The following is a 19,750-nucleotide window of genomic DNA, read 5'->3' on the forward strand; positions in this document are numbered from 1 at the left end:
CCTGGAAATTGCCCAGACTAAGGAATTTTACAAAAAAATCTTGATTCATGTAAGTCAATTATTTTGGATCAAAATACAACAGAACAAGAAGATTCAGACAAAAATTCCTCAAAAATTCAAGGTGTTTCTTATAAATCTATGCACATTTAAATTAAATGGTTTGAGGATTAGAAGAAAGTACTTATCAAAGATCTAAGATTGATGAGGAATTGGAGAAATTAGGCTTTGAATTTGTTTGGAAGTGGTGCATAGAGCAAGAATGAGAAGAGAGGACCTACTTATAACCTCTAAGGCAGACAAGATGTTTTAGGAATTCAAATTTCCTTGAAAAATATCTGGTATGGTTAAAATTTCAAATTCCTTGAAAAATATCTATATTTTTAGGAATTTAAAATTCCTTGAAAAATATTTATATTTTTAGGAAATCAAATTCCTTGAAAAACTATCTTATATTTTTAGGAATTAAAATTCCTTGAAAAATATTTTGTATTTTTAGGAATAAATATCCTTGAAAAATATATTATATTTTTAGGAATTTAAAACTCCTTGAAAAATATGTTATATTTATAAGATTTCAAATTTCCTTGAAAAATATATTAGATTCTTAGGAAATTAATTTTCCTTGAAAAACCTAATTATTTTTAGAAATTACTAATTATCCCTGAAGAATTCGTGCTGAACAAATCATCGATAGTTAAAAAAGTATTATGTAATGTCCCGAGGGACTTGACTATTTAAGTATTGCTACGGTATGTTTCTCGGGCCACACTCAAGTTTACCGTAATGTTGAAAACATCACAATAAACTTGGGGGGCAAATGTTATCTCTACAAAATACGGGGATGATGTGGCGAATGAGAATGCGGCACGTGACATCACTAATTAGGGAAAAATGATGAAGCATTGAGAAAAGTCGGCGGGCAAAAAAGATAGGTCCAGGACCTATAGGGAACTCGACCAGGCCTAAATCCCTTGAGGGTGTGTTCGACCTTTTCCCTACCCCTAGGGGTGGTCGGCTTGACCCCAACCCCTAGGGTGATCGGGCAGACATACTTAAGAACCACTTGGGTGGTCAACCCACCCTATTCTTCATAGGGTGGACGGCCTAAATGCCCAAGTACACTTCACTGAGAAATACTCACTCTCATTCAAACTGAGATCAACAGGTCCAGCACCCAAAAGGTCATAGGCCTAGCACCCAAGCTCAGGTCGTCGAGCCTAGCACTTAAGTCTCATATACAAAAAGAGACTTAACATCTTCCTAGAGGTTTCTATCGTGCATTATCCACCATGATCTAGAGAAACAACAAGAATACCCACGATCTCATAATCATGGGGAGCTGGACATGTATCTCCACTACTTGATAATCGTGTACCAAACCACGATCCCAGTATTACTAGTCATGTAACAGCCCATGGGTACTATAAATAAAGGACCTAGGGCTTCATTTCAAAGGATCTTTTTTCTGGAATTTTGGGAGAAAACTCTTTCTGAGGAGTGAAATCATCAGTTCGTACTTGTAATTGTCGAGAAATTCAATACTAAAAACTAAGTGGATTAGGTTATTACTATTCATCAGAACAGGGCTGAACCACTATAAAATTCCTATGTGTTTATTTAAGATAATCGTACTCTGTCGTTTATTCTATTTATTTCATTCAAAAGGTGTCGTATACTGTACATACGACCGTAGGCCAATTTCATAGGTCAACAGATAGTTATCCATTGTTGCTTGTGACTAGGATTATCATTAAGGATTAGAATTAAGGATCATGCTCGGGACCGCTTTTTAGTTATCGCTCAGGATTCGAGGTAAGAGAACTGCACCCATGTGGTTGTGAACCAGACTGAGTTTCCCTGTAATTGAACTTATGTATTCTGTAATTATATGGTTCTTATGCGTTATATGAAAGTACGACTTAAGGGTGCCGGGGCTGATGATAAGCGTACTGAATGCAACTCAGCCTAAGCGACCCGGGATCAGCTAGATAAACAGAGAGCTCGGCCTAAGGGCCCCGACACCTAAACATTTGTATTACTGATTGAGATGTATACTTGAAAATACATGTTTACCGTTGTTTAGCTTAATGCTTGTACTCTGTTGAATAATTGAATTAGTTGAATTAAAGTTGATTAAATGCTACTGCTGCTATATGTATTTTCTATTTATGTTTTTCTTGCTGGGCCTTGGCTCACGGGTGCTACATGGTGCAGGTAAAGGCAAAGGGAAACTGGACCAACCATGAGTTGGAGAGCTCTGGGGCCGGAGTGTACATCGTTAGCTGTTCGGCCACCACGGCGAAGGGAAAGTTACAATAATAGAGCTCTAAATTGTATTTTGCAGTTAGACTGGCTTTTGTTATATCAGCTTTTGAGATTTGTATTTACCACATAAACCTTGCTTTTGGGATCCCATGTATCAAGCATTTGTTTTAATGAAAATTAACCGTTTATGATCAAAATCTTTTAACCCTAACATGTTAGTTGACTTTAGGATCACATTTATGTTCAAATGACTTAATTAGCAAGTCTTGCACTATTTTAAAATAATTGTGTTACGCTCTTGGTTATCCAGGGCTTTACATTTTACTTTCTTTAAAATTAACTAAAGTAAACACATGGTCTTTTGGCTCAAAGTAAGTATTTTTATGTCATGTAAGTAACCCTTGGTAAGTTGGGGCGTTACACGGCTAGGAGGGCATGTCGCCCGAAAGGATTTAAGAGATGTCATCAACAATAAGAGGAAGATCGTCCAGGCCGAACGGCAAGATCTTACCGCCCTGGTGATCAACTAGAGATACTTGACGGCAGTGCACCAGATGGAAATGCCTGACCAGGAGGTCAAAATACTAGAACCTCATCCATTGCACTAGTCATCCAAGCCCAGCTTGACGCACTAGCAGCCGCAGTTCAAGGCTTATCTAAACTACCTTTCGTGCTAGATGAAGTAGATCATAGGAGTGGCAGTCCCTTTTGTGCTCGTATTAGAGAGGCCCAGCCACTAGCAAAATATAAAGCACCGGTGCTACCTGTGTATACTGAAAAATAAGATGTAGTCAGACATGTCAGAAAATTCGAGGATCATATGGAATTGCTCGTAGTGAGCAGTGATTATCGATGCAAAGTCTTCCCGACTACGCTGTTGGATACTGCCCATGAATGGTATTGGAAGTTTAAACCATATTCCATTACCTCATGGGAACGTTCAGGAAAGAGTTTTGTCGACAATTTAGTGCTACCTGGACCCCACTATTCTATGCAAATAACTTGGTAGACATAAAAGCAAGGAAATGATGAATCTCTGAAGAATTGCATACAGAGATTCATGAGATAAGCTAACAGGATGACTATCGTAGAGGATGAGGGAAAGATGGTTGGAATCTCCTCTGGAATCACTTACAGAAGACCCTTGTGGGATAGTATTCATCGAAACCCAATTTCAACACTTCAACAATTTCTTGACCGGGCGGAAAAGTATATGAAATTGGATGATGCTATCGAGAAAGATTAGAAAGGCATAAATAATCCATGTAGATCATCTGATCCCCCCAAGGCTGGTGGGAACGACCAAAATTGTTGAAAGAAACATGGGAATAATGGGTTTGACCTCCATGATGAGAAAAAGGAAAAGTCGAGACAAAATGACATGCCGACCAAGTATGAACCTCAGTCCACAAATTACACAAATTTGTCAGCAAGCCAGGATGAAATTTATCTCGCCACTCGCCAGGAAGTTCCCTACCAGAAACCTCCACCTATCAAAAAAAAAAAGAGTAAGAGAGATATGAATAAGTTTTGTTTTTTCCATGGAGATTATGGTCACAACACAAACGAATGCAGTCACCTCAAAGATGAGATAGAATTTCTTCTTTGGTCGAACAAGCTGAAAAGTTCCATGCAGAGAAAATCGAAGGAGGAGTAAGCAACAACAATCCTGGGTTCAAACGACAACGATCTCCACCCTTACAACCTGAGCCTATGAACTTTACCTTCCAAACTATATGTGGAGGTCCACACCTGGCTAGTGACAGTAACAAAGCAAGGGAGAGGTATGATCGGACACTTTGACATGAGTTAGATGCATCATCAGAGGCCATGACTGTTGAGGAGTGATCTCCAAAGAATCCTCGGTACGAACACTTTCGCAGAGGATGATGCCAGGCATATCAAGTATCCTCACAATGAACCGCTCATCATTATGGTACAAATCCCAAACATGAAAGTAAAAAGGTGTTCAGTTGATATGGGAAGCTCGACGGACATTATCTAAAAGTCATCTTTCGAAAAGATGAAGTCGTCCGTCAATGACTTGAAGCCTTGCTCTCAAGTTATTTACGTGTTCACTGGAGAAGGTTTATCACAAGCCGGAACAATCAAGTTAGCGATCATACCTAGAGATGCCCCTAGGCATGAAACCATAATGACAAAGTTTTTGATAGTAGACTGCTCATCGGCGTACAATGCGGTGATTGGTCGACCACTACTCATGGCTCTACATGTAGTGGTGTCCATATGGCACCTTTCTATGAAATTCTCGACCAGTGCAGGCATGGGATGTGTCAAGGGAAACCAAAGGAAAGCTAGGTAGTGTTACATTGCTTCAGGGGTTAAGGCATAAAAAGGATTTAAAGAGAGTAATATGATTTTGTGTGGGGAGAGAGAAGAAGTAGTTGAAGATACAGATGTCGACCAAGACGACATTGTGAATGTTACTGACCATAGAGGTGTTTCAAAAATGAATGACCAGGAAGGTATTTTATATATGACCGACTAGGGAGGTATTGTAGAAATGACTGACCAGGGAGGTATTTTGAAAGTTAACGACCAGAAGAGAACTCCAGGTGTTACTATGAAGCAAATCCCATCCGATGATGATGTCACCAAATAGAGCGTTGCCCAAAGAAATGGAGTATACATTGATCATCACTTTGGGGATTTAGATAGAGGAACGGGACCTATTGAAGACTTAGAAGGGGTCCCAATAGAGAAAAAGACCCAACTAGAGTTATCAAGGTTGGAAAGAATCTAAAGGTGAAAGTGATAGCACAATTGGTAGAATTCTTGCGAAGGAATCATGATGTTTTTGCCTTGTCTCAGAAATATATAGTGGGTATATCACCAACTGTGATCAGCCATGTGCTCAACGTGGATGAAAACTACCTAGAGGTGCAAAAAAAGAGAAGGTTGTTTTACAAGGAGCGATCAAAAGCTCTAAAGGAAGAAGTCGATAGTTTAAAGGAAAATAAATTCATTAGGGAAGCTTACTACCCAGCATGGATTTCTAACCCGGTGTTAGTACCCATACCCAATGGAAAGTGGAGTACCTGCATGGAATTTACTGATCTAAATAAAGCTTGTCCCAAAGACTGTTTTCCTCTGCCCAGTATAGACCAGTTGGTTGATGCAACCTCTGGTCATGAAATTTTATCTTTCATGGATGCTTATTCTTGGTATAATCAAATAAGTATGTACCCTCCGACGAGGAGCATACCAGCTTCCAGACAGATATAAGATTATGCTGTTATAAGGTCATGCTATTCAGCTTGAGGAATGCAGGTGTCACCTACCAGCGTTTAATGAATGGCATGTTTAATGACTTGATTGAAAAAAATGTGGAGGTATATGTCGATGACATGCTGGTCAAGTCAAAAGAAGCTTGGGGGAACGTACAAGACCTAGGGGAGTGCTTTGCCATACTTAGAAAATATCGCATGAAGTTGAACCCCCTAAAATGCTCGTTCGGAGTAAGTTCTGGAAAATTTCTTTGGTTTATTATTCTCATGTGGGATATAGGCCAATCCTAAGAAGATTAAGGTGCTGATAGAAATGAAGTCGCCAACTAGAACTAAAGACTTGTAGAGTTTGACTGCGCCGATTGCTGCTCCAAGTAGATTTATTTCCAAATCAACAGACAAGTGTATCTCATTTTTTAACTTACTTAGAGGAAGCAAGAAGTTTGAACTGATGGAAGAATGTGAGCAAGTTTTCCAAGCCATAAAGAAACATTTGACCCAACCTCCAGTACTCTCGAAACCAATAGATGGAGGGGACCTCTTCATTTACTTAGCAGTCACAGAGCATGCTGTAAGTGCTGCTCTAATATGAGAAGAAAATAATGTGCAACATCCTGTGTACTACGTCATCAAACGATTGATAGGAGCAGAGTTGAGGTACACGTCAATAAAAAATTTGGCATACTGATTAGTGCTTGCTTCTCAAAAATTACGCCCATACTTCAAGCTCATCCCATTAAAGTGCTTACCGACCAACTCTTATGACAAGTTTTACAAAATTTTGAAACCTTTGATCGGTTACCTAAGTGGGCAGTAGAATAAGGCCAATTTGAAATCAAATATCCACCCAGGTCAGCCATTAAAGGACAAGCTTTGGCAGACTTCATTGCAGAATGTACTGGAATCCCTGATATTCCCGACTAGAAAGAAAATTCGAACACAGCTGGACAGAGAGAAGATATTACTTCTTGGCAACTTTTTTATGGATGGATCATCGAATGAACATCATTCAGGGGCTGGGCTTATACTAATTACAACCAAGCATCATCGAATCCATTGCACGTTAAGGTTTAGATTCAATGCTTCCAATAATGAGGTAGAATATGAAGCCCTCCCAACAGGATTACGACTGGCTAGAGATGTTCATGTCCGATTGGTCGAAATAAACAGCGATTCCCAACTGGTCATGAAAACTGTCTTGGGGGAATATCAGGCAAGAGGTTTGTGAATGGTGGTCTATTTGAATAAATCCAAGGACCTGCTACCACAGTTTGAAAAGTACTTAATCAAGCAAGTAGCACAAGAGCAACACAGATGCCTTGGAAAAACTGCCAAGGCAAACGATGTTGGCACTCTTAACATTGTGCTAGTCGAATACTTAGCTAAACCAAGTATTATTGAGCAGGAAGCAATGCCCATCACAATCGCTAACACTTTGATGACACCCATCATCACTTACCTCAAACAAGGCACTTTACCAGACAATCGTAATGAGCCTTAGAAGATGATGAGACAAGTTGCCCGGTATGTCATGATGAATGGAGTGTTATACAAAAGAGGGTACTCTCTACCACTACTAAGATGTGTAACACCCGACCAATCAAAACACGTGCTTGCTAAAGTGCATGAAGGATTTTGCGGAGACCATGTTGGGGAGCAAAGTATTTATAAAAATATTTTGCGACAAGGATTTTTCTGGCCTACAATGATTGAAGATTCCATGGAGTATTTGAAAAAATGTGATAAATGTCAGAGATTTTCTATGATACCCAAAGCACCACCAAATTTTTTGAAATAGATCCAACGTCCATGGTCTTTTGTAGTGTGGGGAATTGATCTGATCGGGAGATTACCCAAAGGAAAAGGATGAGTAAAGTTTGCTATAGTTGCAGTGGATTATTTCACTAAGTGGACTGAAGCTGAACCACTAGCAACAATTACCTCAAGGAAAGTATTGGACTTTGTAGTGAAAAACATTATATGTCGCTATGGTCTACCGCAGAAAATATTGTCTGACAACGACACTCAGTATGATAGTGACTTGTTTACTGATTTTTGTGCTAGGCATGGCATAGCAAAAAAATTTCTCCTTGGTAGCTCACTCGCAAGCGAATGGGCAAGTTGAATTGGTCAACAAAACATTTAATGATACTCTAAAGAAGCGCCTTGAACAAGCTAAAGGTTTCTGGGCAGAGGAATTACCAAAAGTCCTTTGGTCGTATAGAACCATTGCCCAGACAACAACTGGTCATACTCCTTTTTCCATGGCGTATTGATATGAAGATATGTTTCCGGTCGAGGTTGACCCCCCATCCCATCGAAGAAGCACATACGACCAGGTAGAGAATCACCAATTGCTAGCAGAATCTTTGGACTTCATCGGAGAAAATTGAGAAGAGGCGAACTTGAGAGTTGCTGCCCATCAACAAAAAGTGGCTCAATACTTTAATTCCAGAGTTAAATATCAAAAGTTTCAGGTTGGAGATTTTGTCCTCAAAAAGGTGTTCATCAAAGATCCAGTCATTGGAGTGCTAGGCCCAAACTGGGAAGGTCTGTATCAGATAGAGCAAGTTTTACCTCCAGGCACTTACAAACATTCTTGACTGAATGGAGAGCTGATAAAAAATTACTGGAATGGCGAGCACCTGAGGAATTATTATCAATAAATACCACGGTAGCTTAGTTTCAAGTATTTCACTTATTATTTAAGTTTGTGTTATGGACTGGTGATTAGACGACCAGTCATTTATTTTCTTTGAACAATTTTTGTTAAGATAAGACTCGTTTTTAGCCACGTTTTATCAGTTTTTATTACGAGTAATAAAAAAAGACCACGCACAATGTGATCGACTCTTGCTACAAATTATGCATATCTGTTGATTATTTTTATATTTGAAAAGTTGTCAACTGGTCAGTAAAAGCGGGAAGTGTTCAACTGGCTAGTATATATTCACCTGGTCGGTCAAATTGACAGTAATTTACTAGTCGGGTATTCTAGCAGTGTTCAACTACTCAGATATTTTCCATATATTCTATGCGTTTCACGAGTAATAACTGCTCAAATAGGTTCGGTCATGTAGAAAGTGATCTAAGATCTTTCTACCCTTGATCACTTGGGGGGAACATAGGGTATACTGTTATATAATTTAACAAAGGCAATGAGAGCACGAGTTGAAATATTTGTTTTTAGGCTGACCAGTACATTTTTGAAGTAAAAAAAATCCATTAAGCTAACTTGTTTGACAAAGCTTAAGTAACTTGGAATTTTTCAAAGTTTGAAGTTAGAAACAATAATTCATGTGAAAACAATTGTTATGCTCATAAAAAGTTAGAGCAATAAGAGTGTGAAGAAGTATACTTAGTAATGACTTCTTAAATTTCTATAATTTCTAAGGTAAAAAAACTATGTACTCATGTGAAAATATATATGGCCTAAATCAAAGAGACTTTTCTATTCACAAAAGACATAGAATGTTTTATGTTAAGAAACAAAAAGTAAATTAAATTCCAACAGTTGTACGAGAAAAATATATAAGCTACTAAGCAACAATTGTCTTTACAAAAGCATCAAAATGTAAACTACTAGGAAGACACAAAGTTCACTGGTCAAGTACCAATCTCTCTAGTTGGGTGCACTCGTGCCTAGCTGGTCAAATCAATCATCAACATCTGGGACCTCCTCTGGTCTGAATGATAAGGCAGGTGAAGAAGGAACTGTACCGGTTGAAAGAGCTGCCTCCTCGACGGCCTTACCTTCGCATTTAGCAAGCTCTTCGGCCTTTGCCTATTCACAAAGAAAATCAAGGTTGAGAGGCTTGTTCACCTTCCATATCTAATAGAAGAAGTTAAAGCAGATCTGTTCGTAGCAAGCTAGATAAACATCATTGTCTTGTTTCAACTCTTCATTCTCTTGATTCTTATTTTTCCAGTAGAGCAGTTAATATCTTGATGACTTGGGTCTTGTTGCTATTCTCATCAGCCTACTCCTTCAGAGACATGTCGCAGTCGGCTACAGTTTCCTCTGCCTACTTGATCTTTTCTCAGAGATCCTATTCACACTTAACCAGCCTTTGATAGTTTCCCGAGCATCCACCAATTGATCATTTAAAACCTTGACCAGCTCTTTATAGTCCACTGCTTGGCATTGAGCATGACTAATTATGATAAGTCCCAACAAATAAGAAACTACAAAAAGTACTTAGTATAAGATCAATCAATAGGAAAGTATGCACTTCTTATGATAAGATACTTACACTCATAACTTCTGCGAGGCCTCTGTTAAAGACAACTTCAATGCTCTACCGACGTAGATTTTCAAAGGTGTTAGTTGTCCTTTCGTGGTTAAGAGTCTGGTCGAATAGCTCCCTGCAATACTCACCAGCAACGTGGAGGGGCTCACTTAAGACTCCTGGTTGGGTAGGTCTCTTCGGTGCAGGAGGTGGAACAGGCGGAGAAGTCAAGCATGGAAGAGTAGCAACCTGGTTAGATGGTTTCCCCTGGTCGGTCGGGACAGTCTCGGGGCGAACTTAATATGGTGTAGTATGAGCCTTCGCAAAAATCTCCTTATGAAGCTCCTTGCTATCAGGCACACAAATATGTCCCTTGTATTTTATCAGCCTGGTGTCCGATATAGTGTAGTCTTTGGCATTCGTATTTTGAATTTCTTACTCCAGTTCTCTTAACCTCTTATCTGTAGTCTATCCTTCATTGATTCTCTCTAACAAGGTAGATTGATGTTTAACCTAACAAGTTTCCCTATGATCAGTTCTAGACCCGCTCATTCTATGTCTTCTAGAATCTTCCCAGATATTCCTTGTAAAGCAAAATCCATTCCCAGACCTCTGTAGGTAAGAGAACCACCTACTATGTTGACCTTACTGGGGTGATACAATATCTTTGACTAACTCTAACCACCTCCTTTTCCTCATGTTAAATTCTCTCTGTGTGAAGAAATACTTGAGGCTCTTGTGTTCGGTGTAATGACGCCAAATTTTCAATGCAAACTCCATTGTAGCTAACTCTAGGTCGTGTGTCGGATACCTCTGTTCATAATCTTTCAATTGCCTCGAACATAGGCACTTACTTTAGAAGATTGCATCAGTACACAACATAATCCTTGCTTTGATACATCATAGTACACCACAAACTGTCCTTCATCCCGTGGTAAGTTAAGTACTAGTATTGATATAAGTCGACTCTTTAGTTCTTGGAAGCTTTACTCACACTTGTCCGACCAAGTGAACTTTAAATTCTTTCTCGCTAGTTCTGTCAACAGTGTAGCTATCTTCACGAACCCTTCCACAAACCTCCTATAATAACCTGCTTAACTCAGAAAACTTCTGACCTCATAGGCATTCTTCAGTCTTGGCCATTTCTTCACTGCGACTGCCTTAGCAAGATCCACCTTGATTCCCCTGCTAGTGACAATGTGTCCCAAGAATGCAACCTCAGACAAACAAAACTCACACTTCTTATACTTAGCATACAACTGGTTTTCTCTCAATCGCCACACAGTCAAACGTAGGTGCACCTCGTGTTCCTCCTCTATCTTAGAGTATACCAGTATGTCGTTTATGAACACAATGACAAAATGATCTAGATACTCCTTGAAAACTCGATTCATGAGGTCCATAAATGCTACTGGGGAATTCATGAGTCCAATTGACATCCCTATAAGTTTTTAATGCCCATATTAGGTTCTAAAAGATATCTTTGGTATGTCATCATTTATGATTCTCAAATGATGGTAACCCGATCAAATATGGATTTTAGAAAACACCTTTGTTCCCTGAAGCTGATCAAACAGATCGTCAATTCTCAGAAACTGATACTTGTTCTTTATCATCACCTTGTCTAGTTCCCGCTAATCGATGCCCATCCTCATGGACCCATCTCTCTTCTTGAAAAATAGAACTAATGCGCCCCAAGGAGAGTAATTCTTTTTACTTATGCTAGTACCATTTTGTATTATGCTGGAGATACTGGTGTAGTGCCTGGCATAAGGTCTATCATGAACTTAAACTCCTTATGTGGTGGTATTCCTAGAAATTCTTCTCGAAAAACATCAAGGAATTCAATGACTACTGTTGTTTCTTCAGGCTTCCTCTCTATTTCTTTAGCGTCATCGACCATGTTCACTAGGTACCCCTAGACACCTATGTTGCAACATCTCTCTGGCTTCCATCGGTTAGATGATATGAGTTCTTGGTTTCTTGCCTATGCCCCTGAACTTAAACAACTCTCCGCCTCCTGGAGTAAAGTCTACCTTCTTGCCCTTGCAATAAATAAATGCTCCATATTTTGATAGAAAGTCCATTCCCATTATTACATCAAAATTAGACATATCTAATATAATCAGATAAAAACAACTCCCTCCCATCTATCCATAAAGGTACAACTCTAACTTAACTTCTCTAAATAACAACCTCTCCAGAAGGTAACATGGTCCCAAACCCCACATTAAATAATTCACTAGGTGCATTTACAAGATTTATAGTTTTACTAGCAATAAATGAATGAGATCCACCCAAATCAAATAATACTTTACTTGTGCTATTGGCCAATGGAATCTAACCTGTTACGACTGAAGGACTAGCATCTACTTCTACTTGAGTGATGGAAAAACTGTAAGGAACGATTCCTACTGGGCAACAGAAATTGTGGTAATGGTATACAAAAAAAAAATCATATAAACAATCTTTATATGAGGATCCTATAATATGCAGTATGTTAATCAATCTATATAATATGAATATATAAAATAATATGAAACGATTTACCTCTTGTAGCCTATCAAGAATTCTTGAATCTTTTCGTTTGTATTTCGATCTTCCTATCCTTGCTTAAGTACTCGCACCTAGATCTTCCAAGACGTTCTCTACACCTCAAGATGTGGGCTGGCACATAGAGAACAAGGATCAATTTTGTGAATCAAAAGTATTCTCAACACATGAGACTTTTGTTATAGGCTAGAGAGAATAGGTCACTACAAGAAAAAATACTTTCAATAAGACTGAAAAAGTATTATCAAATATATACCATAACACTTTTTGATGTGTTAAGGAAAGCGGTGTGTTATGATATAGCATATGATAACACTTTTGTTGTGTTATTTTAATAGTTAGATAAGTATTTCATTATGCTATTTATAAGTAGATTATATAACACTTTTTTGTACTTGTAAAGTAGTGTTATAATACACTTTATAATAACACACTTTCTACATTATAGAAAATAGTTTGTGTTGACCGCATTTTTGGCCAACGACGTGTAGACGTCAAAAACGACAAAAACCTTCAAGAGAAATAAATGACACAGACGATTTTATAGTGGTTCAGCCCCAATATGTTGGTAATAGCCTAATCCACTTAGAGTTGTGATTATAGATCTGTACTCAAGATCAGATGAACCTGAGTCAACTGAGTTTCTTCAGTACAGATTACAAGAATACATGAATTCTCTTAAATACAAGTACTCTCTCTCTCTCTAGAAAATAAGAATTCGAATCAAAAGTTCAAAAGTCCCAAAGTCCCCTTTATGATGCCATAAGCCTTATATTTATAGGCTCAAGATCTTACAGATGATATCCCCCCATAGTCGGGATATCTTGCTATTCTTATTATATTAAAATTACAATAATATTCAAAATATAACAATACACTAAATTTGTGGGATAAATTGAGAGATTCCCGCGTATGCCAAGACCGATTCTTGTTGAAACCGTTTATGGGAATCTTGACATAGTCTTTCTCTATCTAGTTGATCCATATCACATTCAGTCTGATCGGCCAAACCTTCACTGGGCAGACACACACTTAACTGGGCAGACATGCACTTGACTGGGCAGACATGCACTTGGCTGGGCAGACAGGTCATGACTGGTCGGACATGGTCATGACTGGGCAGACAAGGTCATGCCTGGTCGGTCATGATCATGACTGGGTAGTCAAGGGCATGCCTAGGCAGACAAGGTCATGCCTAGGCAGACAAGGTCATGCCTGGGCAGATAAGGTCATGCCTGGGCAGAAAATCAAATGACAGGTCGGACAAGGTCATGCCTGATCGGTCATGATACTTGACTGGCTAGTCAAAACTCTTCATTGGTCTACCAGGTCACTCCTAAGCCAGATCACTTTATCACAACTCTGAGGAGCCAATATATTTATTGACTATTAATGTGTCATTTACGGACCATGCACTACCACTTGTCACCTCTATTGCCACGTCATCGATCTCCAATTTTTGGGGATAACATTTGCCCCCCAAGTTTATTATACGATTTTCTCGCATGACAAACTTTTCTTCTAGAAAAATTTTCTTGAGGTCATTCAAAAGCTCCTATCCGGTCGATAACTTTCACGTAAACCCACGACTGAACTTGCCTTTTTATTTCTTCAAATTCTATTTTTTGATCTTGTTGCAGTATGTGTTTTGGATGAGAAATGGTGTTTGTGCCCCATGTCCTTGAGACTTATTGTCCTTTTGGACCTTATAGTTAATTGCTCATTTTCATCTAACCGCTTGGACATTTGGGTATGCCCCTAAGCTGCTCGGACACTTCATGCAAACCACTCAGTTCAGACCATCACCCAGCCGCTTGGACGCATCTAACCAGTCGGACACATTGCAGATGCTCGGACGCATCTAGCCGGTTGGACACCATGCAGCTGCTCCTCGGATGCTCCAGCCAGTCGCTCGAACATGCACCCTCGGACACCCACGCAACTCCTCAGACGTATGCACCACCTCCCAGCCAGCATCGCACGGACTGCTGCTCCTCGGACATATGCACCCTCGCTTGGACACGCTGCTAGCATCCTTCAGGCTGTTTGGACATGCTGCCCATCCGATTGGACACAACACCATCATGCTCGGACACCAAGGGCAGCTGCTCGGATGCCGCACCTTAGGCACCAAACTCTTGGGCCTAGTTCCTCGGACACCACTCACACTAGGCACCAAATTTTTGCCTTTTATTTTTTCCTTCATACATGTTTTTTCTAAGGGATAAAAAATATTTTTACTGCCCAATAAAATAATTTCTTTGTTGTAACAAATATTTTTCCTTTACATGTATCGATTTATGTTTGTTTGATTCACTCCATGGACTCGTCGATGTTATTTATGCCCAACAATAGAGTTTCCTACTCGACCAGTGATACATACTTAGCCAACCAGGGAAGTTGTATCTGCTCTCCCGAGCAGGAAAACTTTGCAACTGATCAGCTAAACTTGTACCTGGCTAGTAGTTTACTCTTTTTTGTTGTGAAGACAATTGTTGCTTAGCAGCTTTGATATTTTTCTCGTACAACCGAGTTGTTGGCATTTATACTTTACTTTTCTTTGTTAACTTAAAACATTCTAAGTCTTTTTAGACTTAAAAAGTTATAAGTTTTTTGTGAATAGTAATGTCACTTTGATGTATGCCTTATATTTTCGCATGAGTACTTAGTTTTCTAACTTAGAAATTCCAGACATTTCATAAGTCCATACTAAGTATACTTTCTCACACTCTTATTGCTCTAACATTTTATGAGCATAATGTTTATTGTCACACGAATATCTGCTCCTAACTTGAAATTTAAAAAAAATTCCAAGTTACTTAAGCTTTGTCGAATAAGTTAGCTTAATGGCATTTTTGGACTTCGATAATTTACAAGTCAGCCTAAAAACAGATATATTAACTCATGCTCTTATTGCCTGTGTTAAATTATATACCAGTATACCCCATGTGCCCCCCAGGTGATCGAGGGTTGAAAGATCCTTAGTCTCTTGCTACTTGACCGAATTTTTTCGAGCAATTAATTGCTCGTGAAACACATAGAATATATTGAAAATATTTGAGTAGTTGAACACTGCTTGAACGAATCGATCAGTTGAACACTGTCTGATTTTACCGACCAGTTGAACATTGCTCGGATAACTAACACACATGCATATTTGTAGCAAGAATCGACCACGCTGCGCGTAGTCTCTTTTATTACTCGTAAATTAAAATGGACAAAACATGTCTAATAACGAGTCTTAAACAACCAAAATTGTTCAAAAATAAAATGACTGGTTAGCAAATAACCAGCTCATAAACCAAACTTAAATAACAAGTCAAACAACTCGATATCAAGCTACCACTTTGAAAGCGGTATTTAAAAATAATATATCCTCTGATGCTCGCCACTCCAGTGGTTTCTGATCGTAGCACTCCCGCTCAGCATACTTCTCCTTTGCTTCGTTGCTTTCCTCAGCCAAATGTGGACCTCCACATATAGTGTCTAAGGTAAAGTCCACAGGTCCGGGCTGCAAGGGTGGAGATCTTTGTTGCTTGAAACCAGGATTGCTGCTACCTCCTTGTCCTTGGGGTGCCTCTACCCGATACTTCCTCAACTTGCCCGACCGGAGAAGAAATTCTATCTCGTCCTTGAGGTGATTGCATTCATTCATTTCGTGACCATAATCTCCATGGAAACAACAAAACTTATTCATGTCTCTCTTCTTCATCTCTTTCCTGATGGGGGGAGGCTTCTTGTAGGGAACCTCTTCATGACTAGCAAGATATATTTCTACTCGGCTGGTCGAGAGAGTGGTGTAGTTAGTGAATTAAGGCTCATACTTGGTTGGCTTTTCATTTGAATTCAACTTTGCTTTCTTTTCCTCATGGTGGTCAGACCCATTATTTCCACGTTTCCTTCCACCAGAGTCACTTGATTCGCCCGGATTGTTTATGCCATTCTCCTCTTTCTCTATTGCATCATCCAATTTCATATACTTGTCCGCCCGGTCAAGAAATTGCTGAAGTGTTGAAATTGGATTTCTATGTATACTGTCCCACAAAGGGCTCTGATAAGTTATCCCAGTAGATATGGCAACCATCTTCCCCTCGTCTCCTACAGCAGTTGCTCTATTGGCTTCTCTCATGAATCTCTGTATATAGTATTTTAGAGACTCATCTTTTCCTTGTTTGATATCTGCCAAGTGGTTGGCATAAACTGGTGGAGTCCGGGCAGTGTTTAATTTTCTACAAAACTCCTTCCTCAATGCTTCCCAAGAGGTAATGGAGTTTGGCTTAAACATCCAATACCATTCCTGGGCAGTATCCGACAATGTAGTCGGGAAAACTCTACACCGATAATTGTCACTTACTCCGAGCAATTCCATCTGGTCCTCGAACTTCCCAATATGTTTGATGGGATCTGCCTTTTCTGTATATACTAGCAGAACCAGTGCTTTATATTTTGCCGAAGGCTGGGCTGCTCTAATCCGGGCACAAAATGGGCTGCCACTCCGGTGGTCTATTGTGTCTATCTCAGAAGGTCGTTTTGACAAACCTTGCACTACAGCTGTTAGCATGTCAAGCTGGGCTTGGATGGCTGGTGCAACTGATGAGGTTCCAAGGTCTTGATCGCCTGGTCGGGCATTACCATCTGGCGCGCCATCGTCAAGTATTTCTACTTGACCGGCAAGGCGGTCCAGATTTTGCCCTTCGACTGGGACGGTCCTCCTCTTGTTGGTGATAACGTCCCTCAGATCCTTCCGGGAGGCATGCTCTCTTGCCTGAACAAACACCGTACTTTTCAATTTTTCAGAGGGCTTACTACACGGGACTTGAGCTCTCCCACTACGCTATTGGCCGGGGTGCAGTGGAGGCCTTTTGGTATGCCCTGGGCAGTCTTTTCCTTCTTGTTGGTCATTTCCCTCCTTTTCCTTTGAATGGTCGGTGCGATGACTATCAGCCTCATCACGACCATGCCCATCTTTGAATTGTGAAGTTCTCTTCTCTCGAGGAGTCTTGGTCTGATCCTGCCTGGGTGGAGTCTTTTTACTGCCCGACCGGTGACTCCCTGATCTAGAAGTCTCTTATCGGTGGCTCCTGGAGGGGGTTCTAGAGTGCTCCCTTTGCGTCAAGGTAGTTCTGGATCGGTCCCCATCATCTTCCCGACCAGGGGGGTTACTCCTACTTCTGCCTGGTCCTTGAGAATCGGCTCTATCAGTGGTCCTCCGACCAGCGTTATTATTTCTTGCTCCCTGGGTGGCTGCTTGTGCTGCGGCTTGAGCATTGGCTTGGGCCAATTGGGTAGCCGCTTCTAGAGCAAGTGCTGCTTCACGATGTCTCCGATTGACCTCCTCCTGCTGTTGTCTGAGCTCTTCGCTTTTGGCCTCCATATCGCACCTTTGCTGCTCTAACGCGGCTTTCTACCTGGCCATCTCCTCCTGGAAGGCCCCCATGGCTTCCTGAAGTTCTTCAACTTCTGGAGTCACGTCCTCGAGCATGACTCTATGCTCAGTCTCCTGGTCTTGAGGGTCGGGACCTTTTGATCTGGCAGGCTCTTTAGAGGAACCTGTCTTCTTGGAGGCCGCATTGGTGTTCTTAGGTGCCATGATACTTCAGGGACCGTCTGTCTTTCTCTTCAGGCTTTCAATGAAAGCACCAAAATGTTGACCGCGTTTTTAGCCAACGATGTGTAGACGTCAAAAACGACAAAAACCTTCAAGAGAAATAAACGACACAGAAGATTTTATAGTGGTTCAGTTCCAATATGTTGGTAATAGCCTAATCCACTTAGAGTTGTGATTATAGATCTGTACTCAAGATCAGATGAACCTGAGTCAACTGAGTTTCTTCAGTACAGATTACAAGAATACAGGAATTCTCTCAAATACAAGTACTCTCTCTCTAGAAAATAAGAATTCGAATCAAAAGTTCAGAAGTCCCAAAGTCCCCTTTATGATGCCATAAGCCTTGTATTTATAGGCTCAGGATCTTACAAATGATATCCCCCCATAGTTGGGATATCTTGCTATTCTTATTATATTAAAATTTCAATAATATTCAAAATATAACAATACACTAAATTTGTGGGATAAATTGAGAGATTCCTGCGTATGCCAAGACCAATTCTTGTTGAATCCGTTTATGGGAATCTTGACGTAGTCTTGCTCTATCTAGTCGATCCATATCACATTCAGTCTGGTCAGCCAAACCTTCACTGGGCAGACATGCACTAAACTGGGCAAACATGCCCTTAGCTGGGCAGACATGCACTTGACTGGGTAGACATGCACTTGGCTGGTCGGACATGGTCATGACTGGTCAAACATGGTCATGACTGGTCAGACATGGTCATGACTGGGCAGACAAGGTCATGCCTGGACAGACAATCATATGACTGGTCGGACAAGGTCATGCCTGGTCGGTCATGATCATGACTGGGTAGTCAAGGTCATGCTTGGGCGGACAATCATATGACTGGTCGGACAAGGTCATGCCTGGTCGGTCATGATACTTGACTGTCCAGTCAAAACTCTTCATTGGTCTACCGGGTCACTCCTAAGCTAGATCACTTTATCACAACTCTGAGGAGCCAATATATTTATTGACTATTAATGTGTCGTTTACGGACCATGCACTGCCACTTGTCACCTCTATTGCCACGTCATCGATCTCCAATTTTTGGGGATAACAGTTTGCAGAACATAATTTTATGCTTATAAACCAGTGCTATTGTAAAAGATACAATAACACATTTTTTGTATTATTCTAATATTTGGATAAGTTTGAATTATTATTATATAAACTTGTACATTATAATTATTTTTTATTTCTTTAACTCAAACTTGCTTCATTTAATATACTTAAGACACCCTTAACATCGTACAAATATATTTTTGAGTACCAATTATATGGTTCATAACACATATAACCAAATAATTGTGTCAAAATACATTCAAGATTATCTAAAAAATAATCAAAAAGTCTTAAGATATTCAACACTGTCTAATTAAAATAAACAAAATAATCTTAAACAATTGCATATTCAAAAGTAAAGGTAGGAATTCATGATCTTCCAAATGTCAGCACACCAAAGCCTTCCAAATCAGATTTTCTTTTGCACTTGACTTGTTGAATCTGGTAAATAAAACATAAAAGAAATACTAATGAGGTCATGAAATATCATATCATTCATCTAATATAGTCAATAATGCTATCTTAATCTTGGATTGCATATCATACATACTTCCATACCTCTTGCAATTAATTATTAAGTCAATTAACTTTGCAATGCCCCTCGCCAATTCGATCCACAACCTAAAGAATATAATTAATACCTAAAAGATTAATACAAAATTAAAATTAAATAATACAATAAAACCATAAAATTCATGAAATTACTTGTTACGAGTCTTAAAATCATAAACTATATTCATTAATGGTTTAAACTTATCATAAAGAAACAAATTCCAAC

This window comes from Humulus lupulus, chromosome 5 (assembly GCF_963169125.1).
Source record: "Humulus lupulus chromosome 5, drHumLupu1.1, whole genome shotgun sequence".
NCBI lineage: Eukaryota > Viridiplantae > Streptophyta > Magnoliopsida > Rosales > Cannabaceae > Humulus > Humulus lupulus.